The 20,820-nt window shown below is 38.3% G+C and overlaps 1 protein-coding gene across 1 annotated transcript in view; it reads right to left on the bottom strand.

Moving 5' to 3' along the window:
• The window catches only part of zfpm1 (zinc finger protein, FOG family member 1), a 111,344-nt gene that overhangs the window by 27,750 nt on the left and 62,774 nt on the right, over positions 1–20,820 (bottom strand). The window lies entirely within an intron of this gene.

Below are 20,820 nucleotides of genomic sequence, written 5' to 3' on the forward strand. Positions count from 1 at the left end.
TAGAGCCGTGTAGTCTCATGTTCTTCTGCACCAATTTGCATAACTATGAAAACAAACTCAAAACTGTAAATCTATCATGTTTACATCCTTCATGTGTAATACAGTATTTGAAATCAAACAGATTGTCCTACCTAAACAGTGCTAATGCAGAAACCACTTCCTGAGGGGTTTGTTTTATCATTATTGCTGTGATTTCTGATTCTAGCATTGTAGTATATGATGAAACAACTTGGACTTTTGAAAAGGATGTATGATCTTTACTGTGATAACCAAGGGTTACTAAAAAGTAAAGGGTTTCCTCTGTTGAAATTGTTCAACAGCAATACTGACTCTCACAGGGGCAAGTCTCCAGTGAAACACTTGAAATTGTTAAGGAGACGACACTAAAGAAAATTTTGCATCCGAAAGCTTTTCCACAGCACTTTGAAACTGACCACCGTCAGTCTGCAAAATTCACTCCACGCCACTAGAGGGGGTTTGGTTTTTAAGTGACCACTGCGCTGAAACCAGGGCATCTTGGATATATAGTAAAGAAAACAAAAGAGTACAACTTTTGATTATTTCTACAAGAGATTAAGCAGGAAAGATGTCAACGAATGCCAGTGTCTGAATAAAATGTAATGATACCTCAGTGAGTCAGTCAGAGAGACACTTGATTTGAATATATTTACTAAAAATAATGACAGACTCCCTAAACTCAGGGGGGAAAAGTGCAAGTGCAAACTGATCTGCTCTATCTGAATCACAAAGGAGGGCCACACAGTGTTGCAGCAAAGACCTTTTCTCTTTTTTTAGTATGGACATTAGCAGGATAGTTTTGTGTCTTTGTCATAAACCCTGTTTAACAGCTAGGTCAAGGTGTGAATTCCCAGATTATTATAATTCAAAGACAAAATAATACATTAACCAATTAAATAAGAATGTAATCAAAATAGATAAGACTGAACATAGGATCAACAGGGAAGCAATGGCAGCACTTGAAAGAACAAGTCCATCCCAGAAGGAATTTGCAAAGGTTGAATAAATCCATTACTACATTATATTATAAGAGGAACCACATTATGGAGCAAGTGAAGAAGAACAAGGTGGAGCTGAAGATCACAGAAACAAAAGCACAGGTCAAAAAAGTTATCAGAAAGTTTCTGGGAGAGTGATATAAACAAACATGGCAATGGAGACTGAAGCAATACTTGTTATTTTCAGTACTACAACAGCAGATGAATGGTTTTGGATTGTTTAGGACAAGTCTCACAGGAGAGAATAATAATAATAATTGCTTACACTTATATAGCGCTTTTCTGGACACTCCACTCAAAGCGCTTTACAGGTAATGGGGATCCCCTCCACCACCACCAGTGTGCAGCCCCACCTGGATGATGCGACAGCAGCCATAGTGCGCCAGTCCGCTCCCCACACACCAGCTCTCAGTGGGGAGGAGAGCAGAGTGATGTAACCAATTCATAGAGGGGGATTATTAGGAGGCCATGATTGATAAGGGCCAATGGGAAATTTGGCCAGGACGCCGGGGTTACACCCCTACTTTTTTCGAGAAACGCCCTGGGATTTTTAATGACCACAGAGAGTCAGGACCTCGGTTTTATGTCTCATCTGAAGGACAGCGCCTGTTTACAGTATAGTGTCCCCATCACTATACTGGGGCATTAGGACCCACATGGACCGCAGGGTGAGCGTCCCCTGCTGGTCCCACTAACACCTCTTCCAGCAGCAACCTGTGTTTCCCAGGAGGTCTCCCATCCAGGTACTGACCAGGCTCACACCTGCTTAGCTTCAGTGGGCTGCCAGTTGTGAGTTGCAAGGTGATATGGCTGCTGTCCATATCATAATAACAATACAAAATAGCGCAGGTTAAAGACAGACAGAACTCTGTAATGAATTATATTAGCATATAACAGGCAGAAGTGCTGCAGGTCTTAGAAGAATGTAAAACAAATCTCTAGGGTGTGATGGTATCTTACCAGTTGTGTAAAATGGTATTATGTACAGACCAGTAACACAACTCTTATTTACGTTCAGTCTTTATACACAACAAATATGGGAACCAACAACAATCATTAAGTTATTAAAGACTCTTTTAGTTAACAATAGTTCATTCAAAGACATTTAAGAACAGAATGATTTCATGAAATCTCATTTAGAATAATGTGTACAATTTGTGGTTCCTACGTTGCCATAATAGATACTGTTTTTCTGGAATTAATCGAAACAAGATGGACTAGGCTTATTCCACAGTTTAAAGTAATGTCTTGCACCTCCAAGTTAAAATCTCCAGTTAAAAAAATAATCTCTTTAGGTTGGATTGTGAAGAACCTGATTCAATTGTTCAAAATCCTCAGAGGTATTTGATGAAATTCTCATCATACTGTACTCAATGAAATTCTTCAAGATCTGCTATGAAACACAAACCAGACAACTCGAGCACTAACTAACTATTGGGAAGTGCTTGCAAATCTGAAAACAGCAGGCACAAAGGACTGTCGGTGTCTGGGACAAGCCGCGCAGTCATGCTGTTGAAGCTGGTACCTTGACTTCCTTCAAGGAACAGCTGGATAAGATCAGTTCGCTGCTAGCAGCCAGACAGACACGATAAGAAAAGAGGCCATCTGGCCAATCTTAAGTTTATGTTCTTATTTCCTCATCTAGAGCAGAGTCCACATTTGATATTTTTAATTACTTATAAAATAACAGAACAAATTATTTGGATAAGAAGTTACGCAAACCTTTTCTAGGTCTTAATCATTTGCTGCCACTGAAAAATGTTTGTAAAACAAACTTGCAACTTGCATATCAGAGCATGGCCAGAAAGTTCTTACAATCAATTTCCCAGAATCCCGTTGTGTTGCTCATGACGAGTTTTGAGAGGGACAATATATTTATAAGCGAAATGAAAGGCACTCCCTTTTCTTTTGTCTGCAGATGATTCAGAATCCCAACCCCCCCCCCCCCCCCCCACACACACACACACCACCTCCACCCTAAAAAAGACTGTGGTTTTCAGCATCTTGTTCAGGGGGTCAGGATAAAGAAGTGTGCAGATAAGGCTGTTTGTCTAGCACTCTCCATGTCAAAACACTCATCTATCTTCAGTGTATCAATCCCCAACAGAGAAAAACAAGGCAGCCTCAGATAAACGGACTTTCCCAGCCAACTCTGAGAGACAAAGAAAGAGAGGGAAGGCAGAACAGAATCTCAGGTTAAAAACCGTACGCTGTGCCCCAAGACAGATATAACGTATACCTTTCCCTTTTTAGTCTTTCAAATTCAAACCATTCTCTTAATAGCATGGATCTACTGGGAACCACTGCAAAAAAATATCTAATGAAACAATGGAATTTCTTTTAACAAATATGTGGCTTCCAGTTTCAAGGAGTTCAGTATTATGACATGCCACCATTTTAACCAAGACTATCAAGCAAATGTGCTCTAGACACAAGCAATGGCTATTTACTTATTTCCATCTGAATGTCAATTCCTTTGCAATGGGCCACTGCAATTCTCTGTAATGTTCATCCGTAAAACAAATTACAAAAATAACCGTTCTTCGCATTGATGAACTGGTGTGGAATTGTTCTTTATTTTATAGAAAAGCTACTGAAACGGATTCATCCAAGGGGAATATTACATCCAGGAACAGCTGCATTTTAAGCAGTGGTTTTGTGCATCTGGAAGGTGACCATTAATCAGCCTAAGGGTGTACACCACCTTCATTCCCTTTAGTTCAAGATGATCTTTTGGAGATGAGCTCACAAAAGATACTCTGTGGCTTGATTCATGCATTTCCAGATCCAAAAGAGGAACAGAACTACATGAGCCAGTTCTTAAACCTAAATAGCATAAATGTAATGTAAGCACATATCCCATTCCAAGAAACAACCAGCACAACACTCAAAGGGCAAAACTAGAGTTCCAGGCATGAATATGCCACATTTTCTTCTTTCATTTGGTTTTATATGATTTGCAGATGAACAGCTGTTCTAAAAGTAAGGAAAGGCAGGGTTCTTATAAACCTCAGTGAAGGTATGAATAGTCAGTATTAAACCATTTTTTACACCGCCCAGTTAGCTTTGGAAAAAGGCTGTAACATCACTTTCTGCTTACGGCCCAGTGTTGGATAAGTACATGATGTGACCATGTGATGCCTATTTCCCTTCAGACAGAAAGAATCTCTTTTGATTGTAGTGAGGGTTAAGTAGTCAGATTGTTGAATAATACAGTGAGAATAATACAGTTCTCATTTGTTGCTGTTTATGTTATACAGCTCGAACATTTTCCATACAACTAATGGTGAATTGCATCTCCCCATTACATCTTCCTTGGAAACATATAACACTATATCTCATAGCAACCAAAAATGTACCATTTAAAATTACTCAACACATTTTGACCACATCTCGGTTAACCTTGTATTCATGACTGAACTCAGTGCAACTCCCGTATGTTCCTGAATAAAAAGCTCATTCTGCTTAACACGGCAGTGGGATACTGACATTTAAAACAATGCAAAACTTTTTAGGTCTCTTATTTCATTTCAGTTGTAACAGTATAGCTGGACAGAGGAGCCCAGACACTACGCTATTAAGAAGGACAATGTGTACTGTACCATGTACAGTACTGGGGGCTTCCATGGCCAAGTGGGGCTGCTAATCTACTCAGGACTTTTTATGGTGGAATGCAGATTCTCTCACTGACGGAGGAGTGGGTCTATCAAAAGTCGGCTGATAAGCACCATTCCAAATGAATGAGAAGAGGATAAAAGATACGTGAAAAATGTGAAACTGTAACTGCTAACTTTAATCAGCCGTTAGCTCATTCTACTAATCTAAACAGAGGGAGTGTCCCTTTTCAGGTGGGCTCAAGAAATGAATGCCAAAATCGACATGAGCACAAACACACCGTGTGCTAAGATCACAAAGATTATGATCCAGATTATACATTAATATTTGACAAAATATGGCAAAAATATTGTATCAACAGCAGTCGCCAAAATTGTGTATATGTTGCTACTAGAGGTCAACCAGTAAATTAGTAACCACAGTACATTCTGACCTTTTTTTGACAGCAATGACACATATCTGAGGAAATGAAAACAAACACACCTACCATTTCTGGATCAAACATCTAACAATAAAATGGACGTTTTGTCACAACCTTTAAACTAAGCAAGCTGGGGTGAACTTTTGTTTCCTGCACTGATGTTAACCAGGCTCTTTCCAAAAGAAGAAAAAGGAGGCCTTCAGTGATATTATGTGTTAGAAACTGCACATGTCGGGTTCACCTGAGTGAAGTTCCTGTTTTCAAAGAAGGATATGAAAAGGAAAGACACCTTTTTGCGCATCAAGGCTCCCATTGCTGGTAGTAATACCTTTGCTAATGGTTTTGGAAAGTACAATTCATTATCAGAGGGAACAAAGTTCACTGCCTCCATCACTCCATCGGGGGCTCTGTATCACCACCACATACTAATACAATTCTTTTATCTAATCTCACCATCTAACTCCCCACACTAACAAACTCAGGACATTGGTTCTCTTTGGTCAGCTGATCTGGGATCACTGGAATTTTTTCTGTCTCCACGATTATTAACCAAGTTGTGCAAAGTATCAGTGTATTTGTGTTTGATAAGCAACAAAAAAGGGGGGGGAGGAAAGAATAACTGTACATCTGGATATATGATTCATCAGCCCAAAACAACAGTCTGGCCTATTTTCCAAATACATACTGTGCATATAAACTCTCCCTGCCCAAAACACACACAGCAGACTTTTCTTAACTCTCTGATTCCAGCAAGGGAGCACAGGAGAACTGGATGAGCACAGTTAGGGATTCATGATGAGATTATAAAACAAATGAACATACTGTAGGAAGCTGCACTGCAGATTATGTGAAAAGGATCATCCACGCTTCTAGTCAGTGGTGCCGAACGTTAGTCCTGGAGAGTCTCTGCAGGTTTTCATTATTAACAGCAAAGTTCATCTCATCATTTGGTTAACGGAACTAGTTTAACAAAGGACTTGAGCTGCTGATCATTGAAGGAGACCTAAAACGCTGGCTGGATTTGGCTCCCAATGACTGGAGTTGCATACCAATTTCTGTTGCCTTGAAATGAAATTAAAGGAGAAGCCATGTTCTTAATCCCACCAGGGCTAAATTTTCTGTGTAAACATTTTCCAAGAGGTCACCAGTTCCCCTGATGTGCCATGATACAGGTGCTACATCAAATAAAGAATATAAACACAATGCTTATTCATCCAGTTAATTGCCTTGAAGGATGAAATCAAGGTGCTGTTCCTTTGAATGCCTGCCCAATCTATTTGTAGGTCCCAAATAATTTATCGCCCTGTTCTCTCTTCATTGTATTTGGCCTTTAGCACCTGGATTGGTCTTTGGTTTCTTATTCAGATTTACCAGTACTCACCACAAAGGACGGGTAACTTAAGAGGATAGGAAGGTCCCCAGGACAGAGCTAAGTGAAGACTAAAGACTGCAAGCAGCCCACCAAACAGGCCTTAGGTTTGACCAACTATTTTTCAGCCATTTTCAGTTGCAGTTCTTAGTCAGGTCTTCTTGAGGGGAGTCAAGACACCACACTGGAGATAACATATTAGCTGTAATCATAAATCCCTAACTTTCCAAGAGAACAGATAGAGGCTATTTTGTAACAAATGTTTCTTTTGAGTGCACCAAATGAGACAGGAGTAACGATGATAAGCCAACTTTGTAATGATTTTAAGATAGCAAGACAAGAAACAGACCCACAGATCTGAGGGCAGTATCTCAAAAACAGCCTTTGGAAGTTCATATTCATGGGTTTTAAAACAGCATGGATAACTGGTTTCTGTACCCCTGGGTGCAGTTATTTATGCAGCACCTGTTCATTGTCAGCACATGGCCAAAGAAACGAAACACTATTTCAGCTTGCCTTTCAAACTTGAAAATATTATCCTTCAAATTAATGACAAGTCCTAATAGTACTGTTTTTTAAACAAACATTCCTAAGCCCAAATCTGAAGCTGCCATCATACAGACTAAATCCATCAAAGGCAGCTTGACTACCTGAAGCAATCCAGTTGCCTTCAATGTAACCTGTTGCAGTAATCACATCTCGAATATGATAGTGGGCTCTGTTAATAGTTGCCAAATTAAAAAAGGAGTTTAAAGACCAGCTTCATTTCAGTGTTGTAAATTGTGTAGAGTGTTTTTTTATCAGCTGCTTGCCCTGTTACATTTATAATCTCTTATAATTTTCCTTTCCCTCCATGGAAAGTAACAATGCCCAGCACCCTTATCAATAGCATTGCAGCGATGAATCATTTGGGGTCTAGTTACTCAGCAGCTGTCGATTTTACAACTTAAGACAATAAAGTAATCTCTCTATCATTAATGGAATGACTAATGTAATTACCAGCCGAGGAGATTAAGTAGGATCAAGAAAAAAAAAAGCAGTGCTGTCCTCCTTTTTGCCAGTTTGTGTAGAAAATCAAGGCAGGTTTTAGTTCTTTGAGTCTGGGTTTCATTCAAAATGGCATCAGGGGATATTTCTTTCAACCACATCTACAAAGACCTTTTCTCTGAAGGGTTAATAGTACTATACATCCATTATCAGGAAGCTGCTTATCCTCATGAGAGCTGCAGCAAGTAAGAGCCTATCCCAGAAGCCTTGGGCGCAAGGCAGGATGTGAAAGCCAATGACTCCCCTCCTGTACAGGACACCAGTCTATCATGGGACTAAAGAGATATGGACAATTTGCATCTCGTCTGATCTTAGCAGGTAAGCAAGGCTGTGCCTGCTCAGTACAGGGGTGAGAGAGCTCTGACGAAATATTAGGATGCTACTGTGAATGGAGGTGGTGGAGCAAAGGGAGGAGCTCTTACCTCTGGACCCAGTGTCTGAGAACAGTGACCGGGGCACCTGTGCTGATGCAGTGCCCTCATGAAACTAGGAGCAGGCTACTCCAGTTCTGGAGTGACACATTTGTGCCTACTTTTCAGTCGATCCCAGACTTCAATGACATAATCAAACTAATTAACTGGATAAAAAAGTCAAACCGACTGATTCCCAGGTCTTAATCAGATCCTAACTGAACAGGAACGTGGCACTTAAAACCCACATTGCTAGTTTCTGCATAAAACCAAGGTCCTAGACTCCCTGGTGATTAAAGAGTGCCATTCGTAATAGGTATTACTTGAATTCCACTCTAGATGAAGGGACTTCTCACGTCTGCCCCTGATCTGTCATTTAGTGCAGCTGCTAGTATATAATGTCACCCCCTCTCTGTATACAGACAGGTCTCAGCCTATATGTAGAGAGCTTTGTGATGCAGACTTGTATGTAACATACTAAGGTCAATTTTCATTTTAGTCTGTCTAGAAAGGGAGGCACTTAGGGCAGCCACACCCTCAATTTAACTGGGTGAACCTTTAATTGAACTATGTAAAATGCTGAAAGTGGTCAAAGAAATCAGTTTTTTCTTCTTAATCAGGACAAAAAAACAGAATCTGAAAGCAGGCATTGAGACTGAAAAATATTGTACTTCCATGCACTTAAACGTTAACATCATCTCTGAAGAAAAAATATTAATTCAAGGTGTTCAGTGCAAACTAGCCCTGAAGAGCCTTAGGTGTCTCAAGGAAGAAAAAGAGTTTAAACAGAGCGCAGACAAACCAGTCCAACAGTCAGTGTCTATTTTTGACAAACAGGTAAAATCCAGACCAGAGCCACTGCAGCTCATTGAGCCAGAGCTCTCGCCTGCCTTCTGTAGAGTTAAGTGCACTAGAGACCCCCCACCCGGGATGGGACACCAGGCCATTGCAGGGATTACCCCCAGCAGTGCTGAGGGGGTAAAACATCTCACTCAAGGGTGTCTCCTGCAGGCACTCAAACCTACAGCTTATGTCACCCCCCTTTATGACAACCAAAAAAAAGCTGAAATCAAATAAATTGAATACAAATTCATCTGGCACATGGATATTTTGCTTTACCTGCTGCTAAGCTCATCAGGCCACGTGAGGTTCATGCAGTATTTTTGAAAATACATCCACAAATCCTTGTCACAAGCAGCACTGGCCACTGCACGTCTGCTAAAGGCAGTACCTACTCAAATATTTTGCCAGCTTGCAGATTTTGAGTGAGCATTCTTAAGTCCTGATCTAAATGAAAATTTATTAAAATAAAGAAAAATGTTTTCCTAATTGTGTAATCCACTTGAAAATAAAACTTTTTTTCCTTTAAGCATGCCCTGGAAGGAAATACTGAATCATGCTTTGCATCCTGAAGCATAAACCAAATCCCAACCAAAGTTTGCACCGAAGCAGGTGACACGCACAAGACGGACCATGAGACATTTTCAGCGATGGATGCTTAAAGGGTGATTTGTACATTGTCATTCATTCACAACTTCTAACAGTTTCCGATCAAACGGGGCACAGAGAGACACTGAAAAAATCCGGTGAGTCTCCTTGTAAAAAAACAACACAAAATCCACTTTCTGGAGCAGCGTTCTTTTAAGCTTTAAACTTTCCAAAACTGATTTGTGGGAGCTCTTTTCAAAAACCTTTAAATGAAATTGTATTATTCTGATACAATCCATGGAGCAGACTACAATGAGGTTTATTAGCTGTAAAGATTAATGTAGTCTTAAAATCAAACCCACTTAGAAAACGAAAGATTGGACCATTGTACACAAGAACGGATATCTGAATCAAAACATGCCGCTCATTTGAAACTTGAGATCTATCAATAGTGTTTAGACTTTAGCCTCCAGCCATCTTGTATTAGCAAAACAAACAAAGGTTTCCTGTACAGTATGTGCAATCAAAAAAACAAACAGAAGATCGAAGACAAACTTTGCTTCCTTGACGTCTAATAAGTTTTGCATTTCTAAAAACCAGGAGCTGAATAACCTTCCTTTATCCTGTATAGACTTCAATGACAATGATGCTAAAAGCTGAAGATCTGTGACAACGGTACCTCAAATTTAAAATGACTCTCCAGTGGAAATGTTTTGGAAACAATGGGGCATAGTATGTATTTTAGAAAATGTAAAATGTTTTGCATTTTAAAATAAAAAAATACGGTGGAAAAAAGAACATTTAACATGCCAAAAGAAATAATCATCTCAACAAACTGATCTAATGCACTTATAGTTCAGAATCGATCATATTGAAAAAGCTAATATTAGCAAAAAATCTTCAAAAACCTATAGTTTAAATTTATATTTTTATTCCTGTTAGTCAAGCTTGACCCAGGCAATTCTCCTTTGTGAAATCCGTATCTCGAACATTTCCCACAAGAGGCTAAAAACCATTTTAATAACTGTAAGCAACTTATTGATTTTCCACTCCTGTGACCCTGACTTTGAAAGTTTCCATCATTATTACCTCACCCAGCCACTAGGTGTCATTATAAACAAAACTCAAAAAAATAGAAGCCCTCTGAAGCACACATACAGGTACCATACCATAATAAAGCATCCTGATAGAACTACATATTGGGGAACAACATTGCATAATTGAGCAATTGTTATGCTTATTGAGCAATACGCAATAATGAAACTGCACTGATCGCTTCAGTCATGCAAAGAGCTTTTTATTATCCCAGTTGTATTACATGCAAATGAAGCAGTGCAGCTCGAGTTTTTCCACCAGCGGTTCTATGTAAAATAGATCTCTTCTGTCTTCAGATCTCACACTCTGGGAGATGCCTGACTACAGACTCATGAATTAAACTCCCTGTTATACAATCCTTGGCATCCCCTTGCCCACTCCCCCTCCCCTCCCTCTATCTCCGCTAATTGATTTTTAAAAAGACCATTGTTGATATCAAATGAGAAGATCACTCCCGAGCTATTGATTTTTTGACACAGTACAACAGAAAATCTTTATCTGTGCGCACCTCGACCCTTGCTAATAGGTGGGGTTTCACCTTAGCTGAATGACAAATTCCACATATCATGGGACTCAGGAATTCGACTTTTTTAATTTACCACCCTCTCTTTTTAATGGAGCCCAGGAAAGGAGCTTTGTTTCCTGAGAATTTGATGCTGCAAATTCTACTAATGAATTTAGGGAGAAATACATATATCAGAAAAACAGTCAAAATAAGAGGTGAAAGCAGCAATAATGTGCTTTAATGAAAGAGGAGAAAAGACCCAACAGGAAATTGGGTGTAAAACCTCATTCAGTTTTGGTAACAAGATTCACTTTGCTATGCTACTCTTTTGTTAAGAGACACATCCTTTTTTAAAAATGGAAGCTGTCTATAGTGTTAAGAAAAACAAGTTTCTGAAAGGACAACAGGTGTTTGGTTTTGGACAGGACCTGGCATATCTACACATTTTCAGTATATCAGGTTTTAGTCCACTTCAACAGGACAAATGACATCAGACACTCACAACTTAAAGTTCAGCTTCACTTCAACTTCACTGCACTGAAAAAAATGGCAAACAAAGTGACTCCTCCAGCATCAATTGGCTCTTTTTAAATGATTCTACAGAGCACAGGCTTCACAATCCAATGACCTGTGGTGAGCTAGCAGCCCAGATGTAGTAACTGCTATCACATGCATGTATGGTAACAGAGTTTGAATTTTAAAATACAATCCCACTGACAAAGGCAGAAAGTTGCAATGCTTTAAGCCTGTGCTTTGTATGTTAGAATTTCATTGAGAATCACTGCAAATATAATTGTGTGTTTGGTATTTTTTATAAACAATACAGCTGTGGTAAAACTGTGTTTTGCAATTTGCAATTGTGTTTTATTTAATTGTTTTAGAGTGCTTTGGTGTGTTACATATACTATTTCTCCATTTAATAGCGTTGAATAGTTGCAGAAGTCACAGACTGCAGCATTTCCAGATGTTGGCTGACACTTTTGTCAGCCCATGGACACCTTTATGTGCATCACCACTGCTACAGAGCATTAATACCGGACAACAACGGACAACAGGAGCATCTGGAGCAATTATGTTAAAGCTTATTTTTAGCTTATTTTGGTAAGCTTTGGTTATTACATCAGTGATTTTTTTATTGTTCTGGATTCTAGTACTTTTGACAAGGTGTTGTTAAGGAATACACATTCTATTCAAATGGGAGGAGTGACCATATTATTAGTTCAAAGTGTAAATCCAATGTAAGTTGATTCCTATATAATTCTACAGTATGTTATGCATTTCAAATCTTTGCGGGTGTAAACTTCCTGTTCCATGATTGCAAAAGATCTGAACACACATTTGTTAAAACGTCAATGGTTAAGAATATAACAATATTTTGGTTATGAGTTGGTTTAATATGAAGTGTTTTTGTGATAAGTAAAATATACAGTACAAGAGCTGTTTTCCCTCAGGTATCAGAAACAATGTGACCTCTCTCTGAAGTTCCTGAACTTAACCACTCAGTACTCACACTTAACACTTCCCAATGTCCTAACATGCAATGAAATCAACCATATTTCTTTTATGTATTTATAAAGATAGCTAACCACTACACCTGACAAAACAATAGTCTTTTTCTCTGTTATCATATTCCATTATCATGGAGCAGTAATCATGTTCTTTCGGGTCCAGTGCTTTCTTAGAAATAATGTCAGTTAAAGGATACAGACAAGATAATTAGGAAATTATTATTTGTATATATATATAGGTAATCCTGTCATTACACAAAAGAAAAACAACCATTCAATGAACAGTACTGAACCCCAATATCATACTTATCTCTCTGTAGTTTTTTTTTTACAGAAAAGTTCACCTTTCTAAACACAATTTTTCTGACAATTGTTTTAAATAAATTCTTTGTCATGGTTGACTAAATTAAGCAAGGACATAACTGGGTTGTTAAACTGCAATATGGCAACTCTGATAAAAAAGTCATTTATTTCATCATGCACAGTTCTCCCTTGTCTATATCTTCAGAATCTAACAAAATTTGCTGCAGTTTTGTGAACCATGTTCAAGTTAACCTGTCAAGCCTTCATACGATCACGCCCAATGTGTAAGCATGCCTTGTGTCTTTAAAACAGGATCTTCCCTTTACCATGAAGATAACAATAATTAACTTGACATTTCTGTTCACATGGAGGCAGTGCACTAGGGATTTCTGATTTTTAAAAATATTTTTTAGTTAATTGCAGTTGTTAATGACAAATGAGTCTGGGTCGTGTCAGTGGAATCAAGCTTTTCAGCCTGGCTGTGACAGACTGGAGCCTGATCTTTGAGAACAGGAGGACTGGGACTGTATGTGGAATCTCACAGATGGAAAATTTGCACCCCTTTTTAAAAATATATTTTTAGAGGGATAGAAAAGGAAAGCCAAACAAGAAAGTATTAAGAAAAAGGAATATGTTTCAATTTTGAAGAAGAGGCATTAATTTTTCGAAACAATGCCATTGTCTGCCCTTTAGACACTGAATGTGGACTCTGTTTCCAGTGCTCTGCAAACACCTTAAAGGGATTTTGCTTTGCTTTACTGGTGTCACTCAACGTTCTTCCTTTATGATGAAGACGCCACTCATTGGCTTGAGCCGCTGGCTCCAAAAGACAGGGGCAATGATGAGTTTCGAAAACCCGTTCTGGAAGCAGTGACCAGACCATGAGGAGGAAAAAGGCGTGGAGACCGGAAATGGGAGCAGGAGGAAGAAAAGAAGACAAGCTGGGAGGGGTTAGGTGGGAATACTGGGCTGAGGTGGGAGGATAAGTGAAGGTAAATGATACTGGGATGCCAGCGGCCAAGTCGAGCGCTCCCTGCACTGCCGATGGAAGGTAACAACTTGATAACCCTTGTGAAGTGTCCTGTCCAGTCCACTCAGGACGGACAGTTGCCATGGCAGTGCTCCAGGGGTAAGATCTGCTTAGAGACACTTCACTAGAACCAGCACAATTTTCTCTAGATTCCACAGGAATGAGCAGGATTGCAGGTACTGTAAGTCAAAGGTCACCGAGAAGAAAATCCATCTGATCTAATCAGCTGGGCACTGTTTTCCAAGACATCAACCTTGCTGTATCTGTTAGGCACAAGAGTACTTTGTTCGCTCACCCAGAACAGAGAAGATAAATTCAGTCGCAACATCAAACATCATTTTCATTGGTGTTAAAGTTGGAGGAGACAGCTCTGCAATGCATGGGCCAAAACATGCAATCTAGATCTGAGTTTGCCAGGCTAAGATAAGAAAAAGGTAAACTGCTCTTGTGCTTTTTTTTCTTGCAAAGATTAAATGATTGTCAAATCCTACAAAAGTTTTGATTTTGTTAAAGATTCTAACGGGATTCCTTCAAATCAATTTCCTTGTTTTTATTTTACAAACTAAGGTACTGGGAACTTTTCATCCTTTACAGGCATGATCTGGAGAAAAAGAAATGATCACTTCCAAGCAAGTGTTTCAGTCTCATAAAGAGGATTTCCTTTAAGATTCCATGGAAGGCCCTGCAGAAGACTAAGAATTCCAATCCAGCCTAAGCATGGAAAAGCAAAAGATATTTTCTTATTTAAAAATAATTTAGGAAAAGTACCTGTAATTGATGTGGAACTAATAAAAGAGTAATGGAATGAACTTTAAAAGTAAGCATTTTAAAACTACCTTATCAACAGATTGTTTGCATTTTCCATCCTTTGTGGAACCAGAACTGAGGGAACACAGGCATGCACTGCAGAGAGAACAGGGTTTGTCTTCAGAAATCTGTATTATTTCATCAAAACAACCAGCTGCCCTTCATGCTCTGAGCACAAACAGAAAACTGTCCAAAGGCTGTGCAAACCTTAATACACAGAATTTCTGTGTATGAAATCTCCATTTCATTAACAACGCTCACACTATTTCTGCAAAACAAGAGAATTTGTATATGGCTGAACGAAATTCAGAGCACAAATGGAATTCAGTTAGATTACAACCATTGTCATAGCTGACAAAATCACTAAATGCAAATTTTGTATCTGTTGAAAAAACACATGTACATGAATATTACTTCAAAAGAAACCACATATACTGCATGTTATATTCAAACATAAGTCTTTGAATGATATTTGCCTGTTAATAAAAATTCCCTGGTATTAAACTGTGCCCTACTCCTTTAGACTCCTGACCCTTTTTCTTAGCATGCAACTGGAAAAACCAGAATACAAATTATCATTCTAATGTAAGTGTGCTTTAAGTATTAGGCAGATGATGTTTTGCTATGTATTTTTGCGGTTATGTGTGTTTACATAATGACAAAGTATAAGCATACTGTAGACATGAAATTAACAAATTGGTGCCCAGTTCTTTTTCAACCTTTTATTTCCATTTCTTCAGCAAATCAGCTATCCATTTATTTCTGAGATAAAAATGTATGTGAAAGCTTTCATGACGGTAATGGCATCATTAAAATATTACAGTGTTTGAGAATAAAGTTGTCTATACAGTTCATCTTTGGACCTACGCTACTCAAAAAATAATGAAACCTCTATAGCATGGAATTTGATGGATAATCATAAATGTTTGAAAAATCAGACAGAAGTGAGGCAAAGGGCAGGTCGGGTATTGGCCTTGTGTGTCTTACTTCTTACTTCCCCTATCCTTCTGTCACAACTTCAGAATTGGAAATTAAGGACCTAAAAAACTGAACCTGCAAATATATTATGAACACAACACAGAATAACAAGATACTTCTTTACATCACAGGCGATTGATTTTTTTAGCAACACTCACTGCTGGTTATGTCCTCTCATTGTCCCATTCAAACCATTAAACACTGTAATGTACATTCCGCTGGTATTGAGGTTTTTCTGTGTTTTGTTTTGTCCTGTGTATTCAATAAATGCCCTGAGATTATTTGTAACTACTGTCCTGCCTGTTTTTTTGCTAACAACATACATTTCACTGCTGAACAAAACCTATACTGTATAAGCAGAGTAGTATAAATTAGCACTTTAAGTTACAATGGTTTGAATAGATCTATTTCATGTAAAGAACTGATAAACACACCCCAGGAGTTAAATAATGGAAAAATAAATTTAAAAAGCCAGGAACGATATTCCCATTCCCCCATAAAACACAAAATTCCTGGAATTTTCCATGTTCTCACTTTACTTAAGTAGAACGATGATTACGTTCTCAGGGAGGAAGAATTTCTTCACTGGCCAGGTGTCTTACATCACAAACAACTTCCAGAGAAATAACTTTCATCTCACTGAAAAGCTGCCAAAACACCTGTGGCATTATTTTTCCCCCGTGGGATTTCAGTGCTTGTACCTGCTAGAACTAGGTGTATAACCAAATTAATAACTGAAAACTACAATTTTATCTACTGTATTTGCTCAGCAGATACCCATATCAAGGTGGCAGGCAGAATATACAATTATATATAAAACAAATATATAATAATTTAATCAGTAGTGATTAAATCATTAGGCCACATCTGACATCTGTTCACCCTTATGGTTCACAAGCAGAGTCCGTCTCCTCCTTCACTTACTTACTGTATTCAAGTTGTTTTTGGCTGTGGAGCATCCATCCACTACACAGCTCTGCTGAAACTGCTCTGATGTCAAACAGAACCATTCAAATCTATGCTTCAGGAATGAGTGCTAGCAAAATTGGTTGCTCTACTCCAAAAAATAAACAACAGGTCAAAAATACACACGCAACCTAATAATGGCAGGTTAATCTTATTGTCTCTTCCGCCTTCTGCACATACTCTTACACGAGCCACGCTGGTGTCTGCTGCTGCTGCTCTGTTGGAAGGAAGTGTGGTAGGGAAGGAAATTAGAGTTGCACAAGGCCCTGATGCCCATTACCGAAGAAAGGTATGTTGGCACCTGTGTCACAAAGATATAGAAAATGTCACAGAAAATTTAATCTTCTGCCATTCAGCCTGGAAAATGGTTTATGCTACAAATTTCTTCTAGATTGACAGAGACTAAGCACAAGAAAGCATCAGAAAATCAGTAGGGACCCAGACATGAGAACATAGAAGCAGTATAAATAAAAATGAGAGAAAAAAAGACCTTAAGCATTTTCTCTTTTAGAACTTACTGTACAAGCAGTAAGTCACCCTGTGTTAAGTACTCTGTACTGTACTGTACTCTGTACTCTGTACTATATACAAAATGTCCAGAAAACCTGCATCTGGAAATTGAAAAAATGAATATATGTTACATTACATCATCTTATATTTTTAATACCAACATTAAATATTCAATACCAAGCAGAAAGGTCAAACAAAACCTGTGAATTCCCTTTCATGTACTAATGTCAATTTAAAAACAGGTAATAGGTTTATTCCATGCTGAAAAAAAGAAGAAGGCTCCACGGCCAAAACGTTGTGTTCTCTTTCTTCTTTTTTTCAGCATGGAATAAATCTATTACTTGTTCCTTTGCAGCCTACACATGCTGACGCAGCTACCCACCTGAATTTAAAAACAGTACCACATGTAGCCAGGTGTGACAGTCACTGGATCTGAAGCCCAAGGTGACTTGCTCTGGACAGTACAGAAGTGATTAGAGACAAGTGCCAACAGGCAAAAAACGTTTTTAAAAAGTCTTCCCCTGCCCATCAGATTTTGTTTAATTTAAATGTTTTATTATTGTTAATAATGAAGAGTGCTCAACACAGAAGACTGAGCTATTTGCGAGATTTTGCCACTATAAGGGGGAAGTAAAATGGGAATGTTGTTAAGGCTGGTATTAAAGAGATAGAAGTGGGGACTCACTGAAATCCCAAGAAACAAGGGAGGATGTGGTTCTTGCTGCAGTGAACACATCCCGAGATACAGGAGTAATCATGATATCCTGTCCCGGAAAGTACTTCACATCACTGATGTAGCTGCGCTTCTGATAGCAAATGGGATGGCTGTGAAAAATGTTCCTCTAGATTACCAGCCAGGCCTATCAATCATCTAGTGGGAAGAGAGTGACAGAGAGAAGAAAATAGTTTTGAAAGGATCCCGGCAAACTGCGGGTGGTAACGTTAACACTTGCCTGGCTGCTGATACCCAAGGCTATGTGTCAGAATGCTCTGAGAAGAAAGCCCTCCCAGCAGCCCTCCTCCTGCTGAGGATGTCAGCTACAGTCGTCCCGCCATTACACGCCTCTTGACACAAAAAACAGACAGGGCGAATCTGGACGGCTTCCTTCAGCTCTAGAATTTCTTCATTTGTAATTCAAAAAGACACTTTAACATCCTAGTTTCATTTGCTAAAAAAAGCTTTAAATTGTTATTTTATTGTATATTAAATATAATTATATATCTCACTTTTTTCTTGTTCTATAATTCTCCCTTTCGCTTCATTTTCTGCCATTTGCTCCTTAACCGCAGTAGAAAATGACACAAAATCCTGAAGCCGGACCATTGGATGATTTTATTACATATATCTGTACAGATATTTCTGGGTCTCTTGACCCGTTGTATGATTCAGGCAGCATGAAAGTCAATTCAAAGCCAGATGTGTAGAGTACATGGCCAACACTGTAGCTATGCATCTGCATGAAATGCAGCATAAGAGGACATCTATGTTCCCTTTAAATAAGGCCTTTTGAGAATCTACTTGTGGAGCCTGATGCCCTCTATGCCAGATGATTTCAAAGTGAGATGAATTCACTCTGGCCGGTGAAGGGAGCAAGGGTTAACGCACATATTCTGGAATCTTGCAGGAAGTTCCGAGCATTTTATCTGCAGTTCAAGGAGCCAAGTTATTTGCCAGGAACTGCTCATCTTCTACGTGCCAGGGAATGACCCGGATATGCAAGAGCTTTCCTGAGCTGTATATTACAGCTGATGTCAGGGGACAAACTAACATCCATCCTGCCATTTCTGCTCTGTCCACGCAAAGACAAAGCCAGACACCAGATGTTTTTCTTCATCCTATAACAGCCGTCAGAATCACAAATGCTCACACGTGCAGCCTAATTGAAAAGGGATACAGCCCCATAAAGTCTAATGCATTGTCTTGTACAAACACTTTTCCCTTTTTGTAAATAAAAATAGATGCACCCCCATAATGACAGAAGCAGGAGGGATGTGGGCACTATACTATCAGATAAAGGCTTGTGGTCGCTGCAGTCTAATTTAAACCTCAAATACTGAGCTGTGCAGTATTTTATGAAAAGTTAAAGCACAATTAGGCAACAGGTGCTTGATCAATTAAACAGATAGAGCTCCCAACTTCAATATATCTAACAGCAAATCAAACAACAGATAACGCTGAAGAGCCAATGAGGCTTATGTAAAGAATCATAAACATTTACAAAAATGATGCAGCCAAAACATCTGCACATAACCAGTAACCACAGCTATCTCAGTACAGATATATAGCAGGTTAACAATAAACCACTAAAATAGCTCTTGGAGGGTGTTGATTGCAAAACTGACATTGAAACTAAATAAACACCTCCCAGAGTTTCACAAGACAAAGATTTTTACATCTCTTTGTCCTTGTTATGAAAAACAGGCAAATCGCATTCTTGTTGATTCTTTTTCTGAAAAAAATATATATTTATACAGTACATTGACACAAGTATCAGACATAGAATTTCCTATTGGCAGGATAGCTGACATTTTGGAGAAAATCATACACGTCACTGAAGCTTTTCTTCATACTGCAGTCCATCTATCCATCCTGATTTAGTTTTTACTGGAATTTGTTTAGGATTTATAGGGAAGTGTGAAAAGTGAGAGAAGGTAAGCACAACTAAAACTTTATGGCTGCTGGCTTCCCGCTACTCTGATAACTACATCAGATGATGTTATGAGTGCAAGATGTACTCTTTTTTGTAAAGCATCCAAGCTGATGTGAGTAGATGACCAATTTACCTGTCGAAAAGGTATGGCACATTCAATGTTTTAAAGACTGAATAGGTTCTCTGTGCCTAACAATAGAGAGCTAAGTTGTACTGAGTCTGTCAGTCTTTTTTTTCTGAAGAAAATACCATCTAGAACTGCTTAAATAGCAGAATCCGACAACTCAAAATATGCTGCATATAAACTTTTAAGTTAGACTAAATTATGTTCTTCTAAAATAACACTTTTTTCTATGAAAATGCTACATTGGTCAGAAATCAAAAATCATTTTGTGTTTCTTTAACATACTAAATACAGTAACTGTGCTGACTTCAGTGCTCGGAAAACTTGATAAAAGTGTTGTTTTTTTTCATTTGAAGCAAAAATTTTCTTTAAAGTTATTAAAAGGCTTACAAATTCACTACAACTCTACAGTCCAAAAACAAAGATCATATAAATTAATTGTATTAAAATTGTCACCAACTAGATCTAACTAATATGCTTTTAACACTTTAAGTAAGACACAAAAATGATTAGTTTTTCATTTTTCTGGCCAAAATACTTCAGATGCAAAATAATAAAAACAAGTCTTTAGTTTTTAATACAATATTCTAGAAAAACTATTGAATAAAACTGGAAAAAAAATAAAATAAAATAAGTAAAATAAAACTGAGCATGCCAGGTACTTGATTTTGTCTGCTGAACATCAGGATTATAAATATCAGATAGCATTATTATTTTACTGTTGGACAACTTTGATTATGGACACAAACGTTTTTAAAAATATTGTATTATGAACTGTGTTTATAGAGGATGAAGAGCAATTTTAACTGTTGTCGGGTGGGGGTACATTATGATAAAAGACTCTCAGAGAACTGTTTTATATCAATTTCCTTTGCTCATACATAATAAACGCTTGCAGCTTTTAAACATTGACTAAATTAAGGAACAACGTAACTAAAACAAATTCATTGAACAAGAAGGAAAAATTTGGTGATGATATTCTGTCTAACAGATGAAAAAATGTTACCGAACTAGTCACCGAATAACACCTTAAAGTG

Source organism: Atractosteus spatula, chromosome 21 (assembly GCF_055471065.1).
Source record: "Atractosteus spatula isolate fAtrSpa1 chromosome 21, fAtrSpa1.hap1, whole genome shotgun sequence".
NCBI classification, from domain to species: Eukaryota; Metazoa; Chordata; class Actinopteri; order Semionotiformes; family Lepisosteidae; genus Atractosteus; species Atractosteus spatula.